The sequence below is a fragment of the Euwallacea similis genome, chromosome 8, assembly GCF_039881205.1.
Source record: "Euwallacea similis isolate ESF13 chromosome 8, ESF131.1, whole genome shotgun sequence".
Taxonomy (NCBI): domain Eukaryota; kingdom Metazoa; phylum Arthropoda; class Insecta; order Coleoptera; family Curculionidae; genus Euwallacea; species Euwallacea similis.
The window spans coordinates 1,092,195-1,115,051 of record NC_089616.1 but is presented as its reverse complement, the minus strand read 5'-3'; the positions used below and the strand labels follow the sequence as shown (position 1 = coordinate 1,115,051).

At 34.5% G+C, this 22,857-nt stretch overlaps 1 protein-coding gene across 2 annotated transcripts in view; it reads right to left on the bottom strand.

The window, feature by feature from the left end:
- The window catches only part of LOC136410483 (uncharacterized), a 111,328-nt gene that overhangs the window by 25,709 nt on the left and 62,762 nt on the right, over positions 1-22,857 (bottom strand). For both annotated transcript variants that reach the window (XM_066392660.1, XM_066392659.1), the window contains one exon: positions 10,353-10,425. The gene's annotated coding sequence lies outside the window, so the exon portion shown is untranslated. The remainder of the gene's footprint in view (positions 1-10,352; positions 10,426-22,857) is intronic.

Genomic DNA, 22,857 nt, shown 5'->3' with positions numbered 1-22,857 from the left:
ATCTCCAACTGTCTAAAATTTGTAAGAAAGCATGCCCCTTGGCCTCCATCTAGATAGAAAAATATTCTTTGGTCAAACGAATCAAAAATTGTTCTTTTTGGTTTTTCAGGACAAAGACAATATGTTGGAAGACCGCCACAATCTGAGTCCAACCCAAAGTATACCCTGAAAACTATAAAACATGGTGCGTCCTCCATAATGGTGTGAAATTGTTTTTCGTATTACTGTATAGGTCGGATACATCGTATTGAGAGGATCATGGCCAAAGTTGTCTGTGCTGATATCCTGGAAAATGGAATTTTTCCTTATGCCGACCTCAATATGCCCATCTGGTGGATTTTTATGCAGGATAATGGTCCTAAACACACGAATAGAAGAGCAAGGGCATAGTTTGCCGACAACAGAGGATCGAGGTGTGAAGTGGTCTGCTCAATCTCCGGAACTTAACCCTATTGAGCACATATGGACAGATGTTAAAAAAGGAGTTTCTGCAGCAAGACTAACCAATAATGAAGATCTGTGGAAAACTGTTCAGGATACTTGGAATGCAATTCCAGTCGAGAGGTGTCAACGCTTAGTCGACTCAATGCCGAGGAGATGTTTGGTTGTTATTGCTCAAAAAGGGTACAAGCCAAAGTGTTAATATTAGTTTACTTAAGTAAGTTACTTTTTTAATTTCAATACTTTTCTTTCCATTCTCTCTGACTTTTAAGAAAGACTGCTATTTTTTTGGAATATTTATTTTCCACAGAAGAACTTAAATATATTTTTTTAATAAGGGTTTTTTTATAAGCTGTTTTGCCTTTCCTTGCGTAATTAGTGAAGTTTTATGTTTCTTACAAAAACAATAAACTACTGAAATTTGTTCAAAACTAAAGGTTTTTTTTTTTAAAGTACCTGCACTGCTTTTATTTTGCACACGTATGCGTGTGATGAGTTGGTTAAAAGAATGAGATAACTTTGTTATTTACCAAAACATCTTTGTTCATTAATCCCAATCAATCAAGGGGACGATGTGTTAACGCGTGATCTACAGTCTGCTCTACAAAGTTGCCTGATCCTTTTTCTGCACCTGTGACATTAACTAGTCGATTGAAATGTGGTGCCTAATAGCAATTCAAGGTAGATAGAAGATACAGAAACGTTGGATAAAGACAAATGGCGGCAATTAGCGATGATTTAAATATTATATAGTAATTAGGTCGAATTGACGTTTCTAGGCGAATGAGTATGATTTACCGAGAACGAATGACCTCCTTAAATGACTGCAGATTTCTAAAAGAAATGGAGCATCGAAATTCTGTTATTTCCAGAAATTGCTGACCTATAGAGGCAAAGAATTCTACGAGCCAAACATCCATCATTTTGATTAATTAAATTTGATCGGAAGCAAAAAAAAAACAATTTTGGTTTATTTCCAATTGACTTGTCAACAAGCGTTTTATTTTTTATGGAGATTTTATGTCTTTTACCTTAAAGGAAAATTGCAACAATCATTAAATGTAATGTGATAGATCACCATTAAACAATACAACTCGGATCTCGCACGATATAGAGCAGAAACAAGGTCAACGTCAAAATGGTGTTATTTTTAGCCTTTGCCTGGGGAATTTATTATTTTTGTGTTCCGATAGTCTCTATTAATTATATCGTGGTTGAAAACAAACGGCGTGAAATGTTAATTACCTTTAATGCGATTAAATCGTTATTCTGTTATATTTATCCGCCTAAAAAATGCGCCACAGGTATTTAGATAGCATTCATGCTAATGTGATGCTATTGTGCGGGATTAATGGAGGTTAATTTGCTAATTGAGATTTTTTAGGGCTTTTTTAATCGCGTTGAGTAAAATTCACTGGGAAGTCTTCGTTAGAGCCGTCTTCGTATCTCCAAGACGAACATAGATATAGCGTTGATAAGACAATCGCACCAATCCACCATACAGGGTGTTCCAAATCCGATGTGCTATCATGGCTATCTCTTAAACGGTAAGAGTTACAGGGTCGGTTAAACTAGAAAAAATGTGCTAAATTCAATTCCCTTGTTAGTACTGAAAACAATGTTGCCAAATTATCTTTAGCTTCCGAGTTATTGTGAAAAAACAAATTTGGTCAAATTTAATCTTCTAAGTGAATCGAAAACTAAAGGTTTTTCAGTAAAATTTTTAATACGAAAACTTCATAGTTTTCTTATATCTACAAACTAGTAAATTTCAAAATTTTAAATATTGCTTCGTCTTTGAGATAATGACAACAACTTGAGTTTATTAAATGCGGACCTGTACATTTTTTGGCAATTCTTAAAAGCCCTTAGTAACCCCTTTGCAATGATCACACGATATATATTTTTTATGTTTTAGGCCAAAAAAAGGATTCTGGATTTTGCTCTTAATAAGCTATGCCAGTCCTGGAGTTCTAAGTAAAAAATGTAATTGTTATGTTATGCAGGCAAATAAATAATTAATCAAGCCATAGAAAATTAATAATAAATCGGTAAAACATGTACAGGTCCGTATTTAAGAAACTCAAGTTGTTGTCATCATCTAAAAAACTAAGCTATATTTAAAATTTTTAACTTTACTGGTTTGTAGACATAAGAAAACTATGAAATAAAGTGTGAAAATGACGTTTTTGTATCAAACGTTTTACTGAAAAACCTTTAGTTTTCGATTCATTTAGAAAATTAAATTTGACCAAATTTAAGTTTCTTGGAAACTAAAGATAATTTGGCAACATTGTTTTCAGTTGTAACAAGAGTATTAAATTTGGCACATTTTTTAAAATTTCACCGACCCTGTAACTCTTGCCGTTTAAGAGATAGCCATGATAGCATATCGGAGTTGAACACCATTTGTTCTTTTATAGATTTGTAAACGCCTTTGATTCGCATTTGCTCGATTAGTCCTTATCTCGCCGGGCCTCCTCATCTTCGAATCCCCTCATTCTTTTACTGTAAACCAATAATACCACGATCCATATAGGCTCTGTCTATCCTTTGCCTCTCAATGTCATGAACTCAATTCCGGTGTTCGTATCCTCTTTCTTTAATTAAAAAGGATGCCGACTCGCAGTCCTTTTCGTAAAATATTATCGCGTTTGGGACGGCTCCGTCCAATGAAAAGGGCAAATCTGACGTCAAATATGGTCTAGACAAATTTTAATTTTCGGTTGCAAGAAGTGGGAGACAGAAAACTGCCTTCGCCACGTATAATCCTCGAGAATGGGCCTGTCAAGTTGCACCTATGTAACTGGGGTTACAGTAGTCTCGTCTACTTAATGAAGCCGACGAGCCTACTGGACATGGAATTTATTATCCCACGGACTGCTTCGGGCACGCAGGAAAGCTAAGACATTGAGCCAGCTTTCCTGCGTGCCCTGATTGCAACAAGTAAACCTACGCTATCGGCAAAAAGTCGAGAAACAATTCAAAATCATCAATAACTCTGAAAAAAATGATTTAAATACTTAATTGTTCTGTATACAAAATTGTTCTCAACTTGTAAACAATTTTCCTGTACATAAATATTTATTTTTGATTTTTTTTTGCTAAGAGGGAAATAATTGATAAATTCGGTGCGGTAAAAAGTAGAAAAATATTTTTGTTATTGCAATTTATTCGAACAATTCTCCGCAATTTTGTGCAGAGCAGTGATGAAAATACCGCGGGGTCATACTTCAACTGAAGATATTAAATTAAATATGATAGAAAAATTCATTAATCGTGAAAAGCAGGCTTCAATTGTTGGACAGTTTCATCTCAATCGAAGTGTGATAAGTAAAATGATTTCAACTTTTAAAACGTTGTGGAACAGTGAAAACCCCTAGGAAAACTGGAAGATCTAAAAAACAACCCCCGCTGCAGACAGACTAATGAAAAGATTCGTTGTAGCAAATCCAGTTGCGTCTTCCGCTACAGCGAAGAAAAAATGCCCAGAAATATCGCCCTCGGTTTGTAATATTCGCTATCGCTTGGGCAGTATGGGGCTTTATGGAAAACGTCCAGCAAAAGATCATTCTGACTGAAGTATTTCTAAATGGAGGACTGTGTTATTCGCAGACGAAAGCAAGTTCAATTTGTTCGGATCAGATAGAGTAAGGCGGGTGAGACGGCCAAAACAGTGTGGGTTAGACCTTAAATACGCATTACCAACAATAAAACACGGCGGAGAAAATGTTATGGTGTGGGAATGTTTTTCTGGGTTTCGTGAGTGTGGTGTTGGCCCCTTGATTAGAATACAAGGAAAGGTGGATCGATTTCAGTATTTGGACATATTGCAGAATCAAATGTATCCATTTGCAAAGGGAAATATGCACTTGTGCTGGACATTTCAACATGATAACGAACCGAAGCATACTACTGGGGTCGTTAAACGTTGGATTGCACAAAACGAGATTTGAATGTTGAAATGGCCAGTGCAAAGTCCTGATTTGAACCCCGTTGAGAACCTATGGGATCAGTTAGATAGACAGTTACGCCTACAACATCTAGAAAAATTTTAAAATCGAGACAAACTGTTCTCTGCACGGAAAGAAGCCCGGGTTTCTATAACTCCCGATACATTAATAACTTGATCAAGTCAATGGGATCTAGATGCATTGACGTGATCAAAAATAAAGAATACGCAACTAGGTACTAGTCATTATAAATATAAAAAAGTTATTAATAAATGTTTCTTTACTTTTTGCCGTACCCAATTTATCAATTACTTCACTCTTAGCAAAAAAAACCGACAAATAAACATTCATATAAAGGAATATCATTTACCTAGTTGAGAACTATTTTGTATACACGACGATTAAATCTTTAAATCGATTTTTGTATAGTTTTTGACCATTTTGAATTACTTCTCAACATTTTATCGACAGTATAGTTATAGCCCCCCCAATTTAATTTAATATGAGCTACACTGACTAAATTTGTCCACATCTGGGTATAGTCCGACAATTTAAATGTCTGTCTGGTTCCATGTCTCGTCGTCACCTTCGAAGTATCTTCTACACTCGGGGTCCTTGGCAATACCCAAGTTCATGCCACCGAAGGTAACAGTGAATAGGTCTGACTCATGTGTTCTTTCAAGTCGAAGTTGATGCTTCGTCCCCGAAATTTGAACCGGCTGCGTGTGACTTACAGTGACTCACAAATTCGTTCACAGCTGTGTACAAATTGAGTTATTTGATTACTTACTTCATGAAAAAATTGTGGGAAGTCAAGTAAACTTTTTTTGTATAATTTTATTTAGCTTAGCACAAAATAATAACTCCAAAAAAATGAAATTGACCTTTAGCATGATTGATTAAATATTAAAAAAAAAATACCGAGGGTGGACGATTATATGATTCCTGTGTTTTAAAAGTCTTTCAATATTTGGTACGGTTTCCTTTAGCTTTCAAAACTGCGTGGATCCTTCTGGGCATATTTCTCACGAAATTTCTGTACTGTTCTGGATCAATGCTGTCCCATGCAAATTGTGTTTTTTCCCAAAGTTGGTCGAAATTTGAAACATCCCCTACAGAATCGGCTAAAAATCTTTTTAATATTCCCCACAAGTACTCTATTGGATTAAGGTCAGGTGACTATGGGGGCCATCCTATAATATTAAAAACACAATCAGCTAGCCACTGTATAGTGAGTTTGGCAGTATCTTAGCAAACTGTATTCGAAAATATTAACGTAATCCTTAGCAATCATCTGTTCTGAAATACTATAAAGCACTCCAACACCACTTGACGTCATGCAACCCCAAATCATTACGTTCCCATCACCAAATTTTACATTTGGGAGGACTGTTCGAGTGCTCAAGGGTTCTTTCTTTCCGTTCCAAACCTAAACTTTTCCATCTGACGGTAATCTATTCATTTTGGATTCGTCAGACCAAATCAAATTATCCCACATTTCTTCTTTGCAGTTTTTATATATTTTTTTACAAAATTCAAGGGAAGAGAAACTTGTGGCGTTTCGTTAACACTGGCTTCTCTACTTTTCTCGTCGCTTTTAATCCGGCCTTACGCAAACATCTTCGTACTACTTCAGCACTGACATCTGTATTATCAATATCTCGCAGGCTAAGTTGAATTTGGACAGCATTATCAACCTCTCCTGATCGAGTAAAGCGAATGATACAACGTTTCTGGTTTCGGATTTTTTTTAGGGCCACTCCTATTTTTTTTAAGGCCACAATCGAAAACTCTGGAAGATTTTTAAAACGTTGTTATTACACCGATAGAGCACTCGTATTTTTTTTAGATTTCACGGTAATAAAGTCTTCCTTGCAGAGATTTTATTATTTGATTTCTCAAAAACTTCGACAATGGTTTCAAACTGCAATGAAAAGAAATAGAATATAACCATTAAGGAAGAGAAATATATCCAATATGTGAGAAAAATAAGTAAATTAATAATGCCTGATTAAACAATTAGAGAATTTTTTTTTGGCGAAATTTCCACTGAAATAACCCGAGACACAAAAGTGTCTACACGAAGATTCGAGACGAACCGGTTCAGTTCAAAAATGTAAAGCTAAAGAATTATTATGCTAAATGTTTGTTTACTAAGAGTTCAACGAAATCAATCCTGTTGTTATTAACAGAGATTTTAAAAAAATGTTGGATTTGCAAAATTAGGCATAACAGAAAATTGTTAACCAGTTTGCACAAATGTGCGAATCACTGTATGTCCATTTGGACCGCTTTTCGAGATCTCCACACTCCATTCGGGTCCGTCTCGAGGTCAGTTTGGTCAGACGATCTCTCTCCCAATTCCTAGAACCCCTATATGTTCCCAATTTTTCTTTCATTTCGAAACCTTTCTTAATTGCGATTTCTTGTGTCATATAATACTTCTTTGATGCCTACACAATCAAACCACAAATTTTGTTACACAACACTTAAGCGATTAAACATTAATTAATTAATTCAACTAACTCTAACTTTCGAGCTTTTTTGTTAGTTTTAATTGGACAAAACATTTAAAAGCTGACTGAAATGCCACCTTCGTACTTCATTACAGATAATTAATATTCCTGAGTGGTTTCACGTCAAGGACGATAAATGGCCCAATGGTTATTCAAAATATTAAATATCGAACAATTATTAATAAATATATATATAGATAAATCAATAAAGAATTTTGATTTTCCAAGGAGAAGCGTTCGTTTAGTAACTTTTGAACTTGACGATTCGTGAAGCCAACAGTGGAGAGAATCATTACTTAAAACAGCTTTAAATGCGTGAGTCATTCACGATTACCATTACAATCAGAAACAGATAAGTATACACTGACCCATGCTAACGAGATTAAGGGAGAGGACCTGATCGCAAAGTTTACCGTACAGTATAACCCGGCCGAGTACGGTCATCCTCTTCGGTTCTTTCCTCTTTTTTCAATTTAAAACAGCCGGACGTGATGAGGCCATTGTTCTCGCCCACCGAGGCCGTGAACGTCTTTTCTTGCCTCAAGTTGGAGTCAGCAACATCGGTTGCCCCAGTTTTTTAATAGGAGCTCTGAACAGTTGCCAGCCCTCCATTAAAATTCCATTTCTCAGGATAACGGCATTACAGGGAAAAGGGTCATTCACTGTTCGATTGATTTTCCTCCGGCTACTTTTTGAATATTCTCTAATACCGAATTCGCTATCTTGTCTGTAGTAAGTCGATTATACCCGAATAATAAATGGCCTGAAATACATCACCTTTTCTTCAGTTATTTGGCGTGATGTTTGTTTTAACGACCGTGTAATGAAGGTGTGGAGCATAAGACATGGGTGAAACCGCTTGTTGATATATTGGGGCCATTTATCTCGAGCTATCTCGCGATCTTCCAATTTCAGGGTCTGATGTATAAATTTTTTTGCCTACATAGTGGATGAGCTTTCTTCATTGCTGCTGATGAGCCATGAGGTTTGCAAGATGACCATGGGTAATGCAATTAACATTTGATAACAATCAAGCAAGCACACTAATATTATATTCAAAAATTTAAAGGTTAAATTAAATTAATGCTCATTGTGTCTATTCAAAAATGCCTTTTGTCGAGAAACTGCATTCATCTCTCCAGATCGCTTTGCTCGAAAAGTTTTGGTCCTCCGTTATTTTTTCTCGGATCCATAAACAGAACTCTAATCTTCGTACTTTATCGCCGGGTCTTACAGTCTGGCTTACATGAATTTTGTAGGGTTTATAGTTATTGCGTTTTAAAGTTCTCCAAATGTTCGCTCTAGGCATATTCAATTCATTTTCGAAATATCTAACAGAAGCTCGGGGATTGTTACTAACTTTAAACAAACTCAAAGTTGTTATAAGTTAAATATACAGGATTATTCAAATGTCCTGCATAAAATTCATATCTTTTTTATGAATGATTTTTTCGAAAAACGCTGATAGATAATTACCACTTACCTAATTTCATTTAATGTAGTAAATGTCTTACACCACTCGATTTCTTTCTATGGGGGTATTTAAAGGAAAGGATACACCAAAATAGACCCGAAAACATGGAAAACCTTAAACATAGGATAAGGATGGAAATAAATAATATTTCATCCAAAAATATTCGTAGTGCAGTAGATAATACTTATCCTAGACTCGGTGCATGTCAGGTGAAAGGTGGAGGTCATTTTCAACATTTACTACATTAAATGAAATTAGCTAAGTGGTAGTTATCTATTTAAAATAGCTAATTTTATTAAAAAGGGTATTGTCCTTAAAAATAATTAGCACTTGTTTTATCGAAACGGAATGAACAGATCCAGATTTTTTTGGTACCACTGAAGACAGTTTTTGAAGACCTTTTCATAGAACCCTCATATAATCATAAATATATAAATATCTAAAGCTGGGGTAGCTAAGGATGAAGGGGTTGCAAATAAAGGATGAATGTTATCATCAAAAGTTGAACAGTGATTTCAATGAAGTTTCGTGTTTCAGCATTTTTCGAAAAAGTCATTCATAAAAAAGATAGAAATTTTATGCGGGACATTTGAACAACCCTGTATAGTATTAGTTACTTTTGTAACTAGTGCGCGAAATCCTATATATAAAAAAACTGGTTTTCTCACTGCATTGATAATATCCGCTCCTTGATCAGCATCCAGATGGGGTGTATAACGATTTCTTGATTTGTTAAATGTACCATAAGTTAGCAGGTTTTGGTCCAGTAATCTGAAATAACTTCCGTGTGGTTGCAAACGTTCTGGGTAGTATCCAAATATTGCTGAACGGCAACATTACTATTTCTATTTGAAGAGTAGCAGATTTTGAAAATATCGCGTTCTTCTTCGTTAGAAAGATTCGTTTTCTGGCAACGAATATTAATACATTAACTACTAGAGCATGATTTTTCATCAACGAAAGATTTTTCAAAATAGACAAGTAGGCCGCGTTTGTGACACCAATTCCGAGGCGTCCATGCCTGTCATGTGACCAATATCTGACATTTATTTAGCTATTTATTTTGACATAGGGGTTTTCAATTTCTACCATGAAAGTGGAGTAAGTAGGACGCACTGATGCAGAATGTGAAAATGTTGAGGTATTTTTTCTCCTGAATGAATATTTTTGATCTAGACGTCACAAATCGGCAAATGTGGCATATGGTTGTTTTTCAATTATCAATGAATAGCTGAATTCGTAATAAAACGATCTAGTCCCTATTTAGAAAAAACGTTGATGATGGTATTGAAAAACCGAAACGTCGTACTTCTGAAAAACTCTTTTCATGTTGTAGCACGGGAAAAAATGTCTTAAGAAAGTGCCCTTCATTTTCAAATTCCTCTGTAATTTAAAGCAGGAAAAATAAAAATGAGCAATTTTCGTCTTTTTCCGGAGATCTCCAGAAGCAATTGGAGTATTTAAAAAATTAAAAAGACAAAGTATTCCTCTCATAAAGACGCAACTTTGCCTCAATTTAACAGACGCTGCATCTCCTCCGAGATCCTTATGTTAAGAGTCGAATATGAGACATCCTGTATAGAGAAATATATAATACAACTTTTCCTACCTCTACTCGAATAAATTTGTCATTATGTTCCTAAGCGGAGTAGATGATACAAAAATCACTCTACAAAACGCTTAAAATAAATCAACACGATTTTTAGGCCCTGTTTGTTAAAACTGATGTCACACATCTTCCAGATGCGGTCAAATTTCCGCGGTAACAAAACCCAGGGCAATTTTACTAGCTTCATGCCACCACGCAACCAGAAGAATCGCCCACTGACCTTATTCAAGATGTTTTTTTTTTCTACAATGTGCGATAAAATAGCTTTAGTTTTGATGCTTGACCTGAACACCCCGGACACGGCTGGATGTTAACGAAATGCTCTGGACGTTCATAGCTGCTATCACAGTAAATCTTACCTAATTTTCTGTCCAACTATCCGGCGGTGTATCTTTGCCAGCGAGAAGCCGGCGATTCCGATAGCTTTGTCATCTGAAACAAACATTTCACTTATTCCCAATAAGATTTTTTATTTTTATTTTAAGTCAACAGCACGTCTAATAAAAACGTAAAAATAACTCTACGAAGTCCACTTTGGTATCTTGATAAATAACAGTTTTAATGAATAAAACGTGAACTAGATATTTATCAACGTCGTATCAAGTACATGAGTCATTGGTTCGTAATTGAGGAACGGAAACTCCTTTCAGAGGCAAATAATGGTGGTGCTTTTCATCTTTCTCTCGCACGAAACGTTTTCATCTCCCGTCCCATAATGCACTCTTTAACCGACTAGAGTGTTAGAAGGCTCTATCAGTACCCATTCCCGTTTTCAATTTATTATTTCTAGTCACTGAAAATGATCGCCTTCAAGGCTGCAATAATGTTTAACACCCTGTATATAGTATGTATATCAACGTAAATCCTCCGAGCATTAAATGCTTATTATCATTCAAATCACAACAAAGGATTCCTATTAATACTCGAGTAAATGATTTGTAACAGTGGATGTTTTGGAAACAGGGGCCATGTATTTTTAGAGCCGGAATATAAATTTAGAAAACTGGAATTTGGTGTTTGGTTGGTAAACATCCATGCCACAAACCTGCATATTTTAAGATAAATCCAAATGATCCGAATAGATTTAATGGCAATAATAGAATTAGTGGACTTAGGTGCGATTGAAAATGCCGTTCCCTCTCAAGGGTTAATGAGGGCGCATTCCTCTTCATTAGATTTTTGGATATGGGGAAATTATTTGGGAGGTTTATAAGGAGAAGAGAAACCTGGACAGGTCGGTAATTATCATTAATCTCCTAAGACGGTTTCAGATTCCTAATCTAAGCTAAAAGATCCAAATTGAGTTCAAAAGGGGGAAATAGTCCATAAAATGCTACCCATTTACATAAATGTCGAACCAAATTAGAAACCAGTGGAAATCCTTTTTTAATGTTGGGTTCTCGGAGCTCAAAAATTGTGGGCATCCTGAAGTCTATTAGCGCTATTTGAGATTAAAACAGTAGCAAAAACGTCCAAAACTTCAGAACAAGAATTTGACTTTGCTAAAAAAGAGAAAAAACTGTTGTTAAAGAAAAATGTTGAAAATGCAATATCCGTCAAAAATTATCTAACAGCAGAGAATTTGATGTACACCATCGACAAAAAGTGGAGAAACAATTCAAAATAGTCTATAGCTCTGCAAAAAATTATTTAAAAATTTTATAGTCCTGTATATAAAATTGATTTCAGCTCGTAAACAATATTCCTGTAGATAAATATTTATTTTTGAATTTTTTTGTAAAAAAAAAATTGATAAATTCGGTGCGGTAAAAAGTAGAGATATTTTTGTTATTGCAATTTATTTGAACAATTTTCCAGAATTTTTGTACAAAGTAGTATCGAATATGCCATGCGGTCATTTCAACATGATAACGACTCGAAGCATACTGCTGGGGTCGTTAAACGTTGGATTGCACAAAACCAGATTTGTATGTTGAAATGGCCAGCGCAGAGTCCTGATTTGAACCCCATTGAAAACCTATGGGATCAATTAGGCAGTTACGCCAATGAAATCTAGGCAAATTTAAAAATGAAGACGAACTGTTCTCTGCATGGAAAGAAACCTGGGTTTCTATAACTACCAAATACGTTAACAACCTGATCAAATCAATGGGATTTAGATGCATTGACGTGACCAAAAATAAAGGATACACAACTAGATACTAGTCATTGTAAATATAAAAAAGTTATTAACAAGTGTTTCTTTACTTTTTGCCGTACCCAATTTATCAATTACTTCACTCTTAGCAAAAAAAATCAAAAATAAATATTTACATACAGGAATATTACTTACGAGCTAAAATAAATTTTGTATATAGGACGAATAAATCTTTAAAGCATTTTTTGCAGAGTTATTGATAATTTTGAATTGTTTCTCCATTTTTTTGCCGACAGTGTATGCAGTCTTCTCTCTATGGCGTTCAAAAGCTTCCAAAAAAACAACTGAAATTGATGGAAAATAACGGTAAAGTGCTGGTTCTTCAATGTCTTGCTAAACTGCATGTGAAGTGGTTTACAGTTAAGGGTGGCCATTAGTCAAATTGTCTCTTTTCATTGCGGAAGTATTTCAGATAGCTTCTCAACTGCCGGTTAAGTTTTAACATCAGGTCGAAAAAATAATCTGCCAGCTAGTTGCTAATTGACAGCTGTCGCTAACTGTACGTTGAAAAACCAATCTTAAGGTTGTTTGTACATTAAAGCGAGTTACTGGAAAGTTAAATCATATAGAATATTACGAACTCCCACGGTAATAAAGTGGTCTGGATGGCTACCTGCTGTGTGGAGGGAGTCGAGTTCGAGCCTCGGTCGAAATCGACTTTTGTATTTGTTAAAGCACTATTATAAAGCCTAAAAGTTGTAAAAAAATAGCTGGAACTTGTAACTAACTAGTGACTATCGTAACTGTAAAAAACGGCCTCAAAACTTTTGTGAATTTTTTTCAAACGAGTTCCAGAACTGTTAAATCGTATTGAAAATGGCTCAGGACTTATTTGGATTTAGGTAATGAAGATTTTTATCCAGCCACTCCTGCGACAATTTGGCCGGTTCTCAGATCCTTTCGGGGACAGTTTTTTCAGCATTAACAGAAAACATCGCACAGACATCGCTTTAAACAACTTTAATAATTATCACTTTACGAGAAAGAGAAATAATTTAACTTGCAAAGTAAATACATAATACATATTGTCCTGCTCAATGGGCACGTTGCATTATTGCCTGCTAACGTATATCACTTAGGGGCCAGTAATGTTTAGAGCGTGAAATTTAATGGGCTTACTGGACACACAAATCGATATATTTGGGGAATTTTTGCGATTCAACGTTAAAGGGCATCTATTTTGCCCTTTTTCATTGTTTCCCGCTTCAGGAACGTTCAAAAAAGGATTGTGACTATTACTTTTCGACTAGACACTGATATTTTGAATTACGCACAGAAGATTGCAGTTCAGTGATGCTTATTGATATAGCGGTCAGAACGGATGGTCCGACAATAGAGCAGATTGCAAAGAGTACCCCCCGTTAAAATGGTCAAAATACCCTTTGATCTAAATCGAAAACATGCAAAAAAGTCGATTTTTTTGGCGTTTTTTTCAATACCGAATTAAGCATTTCCGCTTTTTTGGGCATTTGATGCATCTTTTATAATCCAATAGTATCTATTTATCGCATTTTATGGCCAAATGCTTAATTCGGTATTGAAAAAAGTGCCAAAAAAATTGAATTTTTTGCATTTTTCAATACGGCGCAGCTTAAAAAGTGACACATTTTATATTCACTTAAATTTGCAATAAAAATGTTCATCGTTAGAAGAAAAAACTGGACTGCAGTCTATTCCGAAAAAAATTATTTCATTTTGAACTTTTAAAAATCGTTTTTAAGTTAAAATTAGAAGGAAAAAAAATGAAAAAAATGTGGCGAATGCGCAAGGGTTTTCTATATACTTGTGGTTTTTTCATATTTTTTGGAAAAACCAGTTTTAAAGTTAAAAATTATAGTTGAGAAGATAGCGGTTTAAGGGTTTTTTTGGTCCAGGGGGTGGAGGGTAAGGGTATTTGCACAACTAATTGGCATTAGAGGGTTATAACTTGTGTACTTACATGCCCATTCAGTTAGGTTTTCAATTTAGATCAAAGGGCATTTTGACTATCTCAATTGGGGGTACTCTTTGTAGATGTTTCGATTAATATACTCAAACTTTTCAAAGCATGATGGGATCTGATTTTCTTGTAAATGACCAACATGACATTTCGCCAAGATTATACAACTGAATGTTCTCCGGTAGCCGCAAAATGAATTTCCGAATTTTCCTTTTTATACGTTCAGCCAAATAAAAATTTACTGGGATTCAGTATTATTCTTCTTTGCCAATTATTCCAATATAATTCAATTAAGAGCGACCAATCGAATTTACCATAAAATTTATTTTCTCTTGATTAGACCGTAATTTGGTTATCCAGTTGGGAATAATTAAGTGTAGCTATATTTCACATTAAGTGCACTTTAACCTAGAGAGTTCACCTGAAATAAGCACTTTGTGGCTACTTTCTCCTTCAATTTTCATTTCCTGAGAGTTTTAGATTATCCAGAACGCCGCTATTCTTCTCCTAGGCTGAAAGCTGGATCCATTTTACCATTCCGTCTTGATCCGTTGAACTCTAAAACAACTAAATACGAACTTTGTGGAAACTGGGTTTCCTAAAATGACTAAATCCTGAAAATATAATTAATGCCATTAATTATTGGGCAACTTATTTTCCCTTTAACAAAACCAGAAGGCAATTTTCACCTTTTCGAAATTACTGCACTACGCGATTATTTTGGACACACTGTAGGCCTCCCGTCTGGCTTTGAAGGTTCAAAAAATGTCGAAAAAAGCGGATTACGTATTTCTTTGAGCAGTTAAAAAGGAATTTTAATCTCTAAGCCCTTTCCACGAAGATGATGTTTTCGTGCTTTTTTATTTACTCAAGTTATTTAATATTAAGAAAAACGTGAGTACTAATTGCGAAAGTACAAAAACGAAGACGAACACTTACTTGTCTTAGTAATAACCACCTCATCTTTGGCTACTTTATTTTCCAATATTTTTTAAGGACAAATTCAAAGCTTTCGGTTGACCGCAATCGGGTACTATTGAATTTTGGTGATAATTAATAGCTCAAGACCCATCAATCCGTATCACTCCGTATATGAAATCAAAGTCCGAAAATTTCCGTTTGTAGGAAACACTCGGCGTATGATGTACAAATTTTCAGCAAGTTTCGATAAAAAATAAGCAAGTAATTAAAAAAAAACAAAAAAGTGTTTTTTAACACTCTGTAGATCGAAGGCGAAGCATTTTTGGACATATCTTTATATGAACTTTTCGTCTTAAATTTAGCTCAGGATTCATCCATTAACTTTTTTTCCATCTGTTCAGAAACGCCTTGTATAGAAGATCTTTGAAATAGGATGAATCAGACCAAATCAAAATCAAAGGGAGATCAACAACTCAAAGAGACACAAAATGCAGACCATTTAGACAGGTAAAATGTAGTATAGATGAATATGAAACCGAAAGGAAGGAAAAAAACTAGAAAATGAGAGATTAAAGTTGTTGGGACATCAAAGGAAAAATAATTTGTGTTTCTATTTTCAGTTTTAGCAAAGAGAAATATTGTACCAATGAAAATCAATCAACTTGGGCGGGTTGTTCAGTTCTCTAGTTGGAACAGTCTGCACAAAAAAAAGATAATCTGAAAAGAGTTTTAAAATGATTTATTTTTTATCACATAGTATATAATAATCACATGATTAACTTTTTAAAAGTTTGGAAGCTTTCCCACATTACTGTCCTCTATTTCCCATCCCAATTTCCCCACTTAATTTCCCGTCCTGATTTCACTCATCGATTTTCTTGCCGCATTTTAATTATGCATTAATATGTATGTAATGTGTATTAATCACTGAAATCCGATAATTATTACAAATGCGAAACAAAAAAACCTGAAGATGTGTATTGAAAACCAGTCCATGTTATTTATTTGTAACAATATAAATATACAGGATGTCCGGAAATTAGTGGACTAAAAGGAAATGGTGAATTATATGGTTGATAATAAGAGAAAAACGCTTAAGAGCACATGCCCAAAAATACCCTCCAGAGGAGCTACAGCTCTTTAAAGAAAGAGCTGTGACAAAGCTTTTTTGACAATAATGGCAAAATGGTAGCAGTTAAAATCATTAAAGTTGGTTGGTATTAAGGTATTAAGGTGACTTGACACGTTGAAGAAGCTGATATATCTCGTTTTGCAAAATGTTAATCAGAGGCGTGCGTTTTGGGGGGTCTGAGGAAGACTTTGTTGTAACTTTTTTGGACACCATTTTATGCTCACCAATATTACTTATTATTTTAACATACCCTCAAAAATATTTCCATTTTCTTAAATATATAGTTGAGATCGGCGTTTAAAATATCGATACATTTCATATATCGATATTTTAAACCATAATGATGAGGTATAAAATTAGATACAATACTTTCAAATCGCGTTAACTTGAAAACGGTGCACCCAAGAGAGGTCAATCAAGAGTACCTTTTTCATGAAAAGTAGTTTGAAATTTTATGACTTGGCTTTATGCTACTGGAAAAACGGTGTTTAAAAAAGTTACAGCAAAATCTTCCAAAGACCCCCCCAAAATTCACGCCACTGAGTGACATTTTGCAAAACGAGATATAACAGCTTCTTTGACGTGTTTAGTTGTCAGAATACTCCAAATTTGGTGTTTTAAATAGTTACTCTTTAGCTATTATTGCCAAAAAACCTTTGCCATAGCTCACCCTTTAAAGAGCTGTAGCTCCTCTGGAAATTATTTTTGGATATATGTTTATAAGCATTTTTTCTTATTTTCGACCATAAAGCCCACCCTTCTTTTTGACCTGCTAGTTTCCGGACACCTTGTATAATACTGACCTATTTGTTTAAATAAATAATAATTTGTAATATGTTAAATGAATTGTAATTAATTTAATATCAGATTACACTGATTGAGCATTTAAGTCCTTCTCGATTCTGCTGGAAACATAATCTCTCGATAGTAACAACACGTTTCTCATTTTGTATCCATAGAAAACTGCAGGTGATTATGAACTTCCTAATCTCTGAAGGTCAGACACGTGCCACGGTTCTGAGACTGCTGAGATCTTTTTTGCGAATATGTACAAGAAAAATAAATAACAAACATTTTTCCTCAATTTTAGTTTCTTTTTGTAACATTCGTTGGCCCGATCCTGGTTTTTGCAACGTCCCTAAACAGGAACGTCTGTACATGCACTACTTAATTTCTTCACTGTTATTTTATATCAATGGAAAACTAATCATTAGCCTGTTAATTTACCACGAATCTTTACCTCAGAACATTTCATCATAAGTTTCAATCGAACATATGCTTTTCAAGGCTAATGCAGCCGGAGGTCGCAACATTGATGCGATGATATCATCATCATGCCCGCCACGAAACAGAAAGAAAAATTACCGATAGAGCAGTCGGTTAAATGTAAGTAAACGATATTAAATACTGCCATAAGTATTTTGGAAATTAGATGCGGAAAATCTCCAGAACGAATCTTCGGCATTAAGTCGTCAAAAAAGGGGGTTTTGAACTTCCAACCCCCGGGGTTAAACCTTTTTTTTTCAGGCAAAATCCTCTTCCGGAGCTGGCAATTTATCGACAAAGGACTTTAATGGGGGTATTTTCATCTTTTGATCTCGTTTTCGCTGTTTCAAATTACGCAGCGATATTCAGCAGGAAATAAAAACTATTTTGCACAATTGGACGACGTCTGCAATAATTGCGTAAGCAGACAGACACACCTTCTCCTGCATCACAATATGAACTTCACACCGTGCATTCTCATAATAGTGGTCATTGTCATAAATTAATGGCCCCACTTATTACGTATTCACCGCGAGATATTTTCTATTCAGCTCTGTATGCCACCGATTTGCATTGTCCTCATTATGTAGCTACACGCTTAAAACATACTCCATGCATGAAGCGAAGTCAAGGTGAAGGCAACTGTTGATATTGTTATCATCGGGTTTTGTATTATATTTATCAGGTTACGTGCTGTAACCAATTCTGAGATTTTAAAATATGATAGCTTGAGGGAGTTTTCGGAGTTATGTCAATAGCATTCTATTTATTTTGGCTTTTTATTAAATAATTCTCTGCCCAACGAGTAAACAGTATAATAACAGATAACGAGTCGATACTTCTCATTTCCTAGAACGTGTTCAGCAAAAATACTCGGTTTTGGTAAAATACAATTCATGTGAACTAAAAAATCAATACTTTCTGGGTAGATCCAACAGCGGTATAAGGCTTGAAACCAAACGGTTAATATCACAATTCTCTCTAGGATCAATCTGGGTTGTACAGGGTGTTCCGATATTTAAAGAGCCGATTTTTTTAGTTGTTTTAACACGAAAATGTTATATAAACGAATGTCCTAAAATGAGTCATTTTCGAGATACAGGGTGTTAAGTATTAACAAAAATATATTTTTTCGTATTTTCAAAATGGCGCAAGATATTTATTGAAATTCCTGCACAGTAGTCCAAGCAGTACATTTACCTTCTATTTAAAGAAAATTGCTGTAACCATAAACGTGTGCAGGGGTTACCATATTAGTTCTTATAGGGGAATGGGGGTACGCCACTGGTATTTTCCAAATGGGACAAATTTTTTCAAATAACCGATTCAAAATACACCAAAACTGTCTCTTGAGTTTTTGATACGATAAGGTGTCTTTAAGAAAAACAAATAATTCCCATTGAAAATCCATGCTGAAAATAATAGCATAAAATAATAGTAACAGGTATTTTTGAACGTGTTCGAGAGTCCATGAGAAAAAAGATAGAGCAAGTATTATGGCAAATAGTGGCCATTTTCAACCAACAATGTTATAATGTATCCATTTTGGAAAATACTAATGAAGTAGCCCCTATAAGAATTAACATGGTAACCCTTATTCACGTCTATGGTTACAGCATTTTTCTTTAAATAGACGGGAAATGTACTGTTTGGGCTACTGTGTAGGTATACGGAGTTATACGGTACACCATGTATCTCGGAAACTATTCATTTTAGGACATACGTTTATATTATGAGATCATTTAAATTTCATATCTAGCCAGCTGTGCGATTTTACACAAAAGAAATAGAAGATAAAAAGTAGGTCGTAGCTTGATCATATGCCGCAAATTGACGTTAAAATCAATTTTTGATAAAGGAGCCGAGTGAGGTTATGTTACTTTATTTACTTTTATCGACATAAGTTCTTTTCTTCAACAAACTTTACAACTGACTAGATGTGAAATTTAAATGATCTCTCTGTATAACATTTTCGTCTTAAATCATCAATCCAGAGAATCAGCTCCTTAAATATCGGAACACCCTTAGGGACCATCCTGCATAAGGTGAAGTGGAGTATGTGTGTAAAAGAGGTAAGTGCGTTACTACTACTACGTTTTCTCTGTTGTAATAAAAGTGAAAATGCACTTGTTAATGATTAGAAATCTTCTTAAAAGTGATTTCAATCCAACGACGTAGATTTAGCTTCATTATTTGTGGGTTTCCCCTGTGTAAATAAATTAGTTCGGCAGCGCTTCAACAAAGAGATGTGTGCAAGTTTAGACTCGTAATTGAGGTGCCTTGTTCTTTAGTGAAATATTCATTTCCGAATTATAATTATTGGTAAGTATAAAGATTGTTTATTAAAGTTTATGTTAAAAATAAGAATTGTAGATTGTTTATTAATATTTATTGAGAAATGCACTAGTCTGCTGCCCCGGAAATATTTCTACACGGGGCAAGTGCATGTTATTTTTATTGTTTTTAGTCTAAATCTTATATTTACTGTTTTTTTGCTTAGTCTAGGTGTGATTTTTGGTTTTTAGATCCGGCATGGTTCGGAATTATCTTAGAAAATAAAATCGAGGGAGTCATTCCCAAGACACATTGTAGGAAAGATTAGAAGCAATTAAAGCTGAACGCATGAATGCATATACAGCATGTAAATTAACAATTCATTCTTTACATTATAATTTTTTATGAAATAAAATTATTATATACATATTAGATCTTTTTAACTTTTTATTTAGCCAAAGTCCTACTTTAATACGTACAATAAAGTGTTTTTGTTTTGTTTAAAAGCGTTTATGTAGCAAACTAAACCAGATTTATGAATGCGGAAAAAGCAATTTGTAGCTGAATCAATACTAATTCTGATCTGGCCCCTTGGCCTGTGATATACGGCGTCAAAACATTTTAACCAGGCATGTACACACTTGCCCCATTTTCGGGGCAAGTGCAAAACAGTTGATTTTTTTACGATTTCCTATAATACTGAATATTATGATGAAAATTTGACGTTTTGGCCTATTTAATTTAAATAGCAATAAGTCAGGAAGCTATTGATATGAAAAATATATACTTACATAATTAACAAAATATATGTAACAGGGTAAATCGGAGTTTAACAAACCCGATCCGCAGTTACCCCACTGCACCTTAACCGAGAAGTCGTAGAAATTCCTCCAAATTTTCTTGCAGGAGGGCCCTAGATAGAACAGCAAAAAATCTGACTCACACCTCTACAAAACCAAAATAATAGCACTTTTCACTGGCCTCGCTAGGGCGGATTAAATATATCTGTAACATTAGTTAACCAAGGGTAATAGGGCAATATAAAGTTAGGGACAGCGATACCTTCGCATTGCCCTGATGCGTCCAGTAGAAAAGTCTATTAGTCAGTATTGGCCGGAATCCCTTACAATTCGCTCCTCAACCTTCCCTAAGATCACTTAGCTCAGATTAAATCCGTCAGTATGAAATCTGTTCATGTCAGTTCAAGTGATTAGCTTGTTTTCTTGAACAATTCGGTGTTCCGGGTATCATTTTACGTTTAAAATATCAAGAAGGTTATTTCAAGACATCTTAGCTACGTGGAAAAATTCAAGTTTTAAATAGATCTCGTCGCTTCAAGTTAAATACCTTTTATGAGAAATGCAATCCTCAGATTACGATCCTTCATAGATTCGATAAATGTAATTTAATTCTAGAAGAAACGACCTTCCAAAATCTCGTTAATGATGAATTTCGGCTAAGGCATTTCTGAAACACAGATCATCAAAAAATACCCCAAACGTTTTGCCGCGATGCTTTCTGTGAACAGTTTATGAAGAATTTTTCCCGCGTTACTAATACGAAAAAAAATCTAATAATATACCAAATCTCTTCGTCTTGTCATCAATACTTCACGAGTTCTTGTCTGAAGTTCTGGTTCCACCGTAGATTGAGAAAAATCCGCACCCAATTTATCCGCGGAACTATTAAAGATGAGTCATCAGCATAATAAGACAACTTGCACTTGCTTTTTATAATATTTGTATAATATACTCACAGCTGTGGTCTATGTCATCTTTAAATTAAACCCTAATAAACACATTATAAGAATGAAAGCTTTTCTGCTTGCTGACCCTCGGTGACTTCAATTAAGAGGTAGTTTTCTCCTTAGAATAAGCGAGCCCGTGATAATTGCACATATTCATTTGGAACCCATAGGTCGATGTTATTGCCGCAATTAACAGAATCGAAAGCTTTAGCAAGGTCTGCGAGGCAGCATTCGAGTTATGTGACTGCTTGTCCCAATTGTGGTATGGTTTGTCATGGTTTTCTTCGTCATTTATACGAGTTTGAATAAACACATGGCCTATTCTTAACGGATGGGTCGGAAAAGAAAAATAACTTCCTATACAGGTTGTCCCGAAAATGCATGTCAAAAATGGTATCATGAGATTATTTAGGTGTAAGATTATATGTGACATCAGCGTTCACACTGACAATACCGATAATTATCGAAGTGATGGCAAATTGGTGTTCTGCATGAGAGAAAAAACTTTTTTCAGCGAGAAATATTAACGGTACGAGAAATTTCTAAAAGATAGAAAAATTGTGAAAAGGTCTAATACTATGTGTCCACGGATAGACTTTACTATACTTGTAAAAATCTTTATTTTCAGTTTTTCGAAAAAAAGTCATTTTTCATCATTTATTTTGGTTGTTGTATAAATACGATTCACGTTAAGAAACTTTGATTTTGATATACAGAGTGCGCAAAAAATGTAAAAATGTAGATTTTCCAAATTAAACATTTTTGAAACATCAAAATGAAAGAGCTTAGAAGGAAAAATCGACAAGCCGAATAAAGTTTTTCGATAGGATTTGTGATTGCTGTAATATTTTATTTAAAAATTTAATCTCTAGAAAATATCAATAATTTATTTAACTTATTACATTGAGATAAATGACAAACAGTTAAATTTATAAAAAATTTTAAATATTAAAAATCACAGTAACCATAATTCCTATCGAAAAACTTTATTTAATTTTTCGATTTCTCCTTCTAAGCTCTCTCATTTTAATACTTAAAACATTTTTAATTTGGAAAATCTACTTTTTTACATTTTTTGCGCACCCTGTAAATAAAAATAAAAATTTCTTAATGTAAATCGTATTTATACAATGAGGAAAAGAAATTATGAAGAATTAATTTTTTTAGAAAAACTAAAAAATTTGTTACAAGTATAGTGAAGTCCATCCATGGACACACAGTATATCATCAGAAAGATATTAATACGATGCTGCTACTCAGTGAACAGCTCTGGTCATTTTTATACGAAGATGGCTAAGAACTAACCACTTGTGCATTGCGAATAAATATGAATGTTACATGAAAAGAATCCCTGCACTAATGAATAAATGCACAATATGTTTTATTGAAATCCATTGAAGCATTCTCTAGATATAGCGAAAAACATG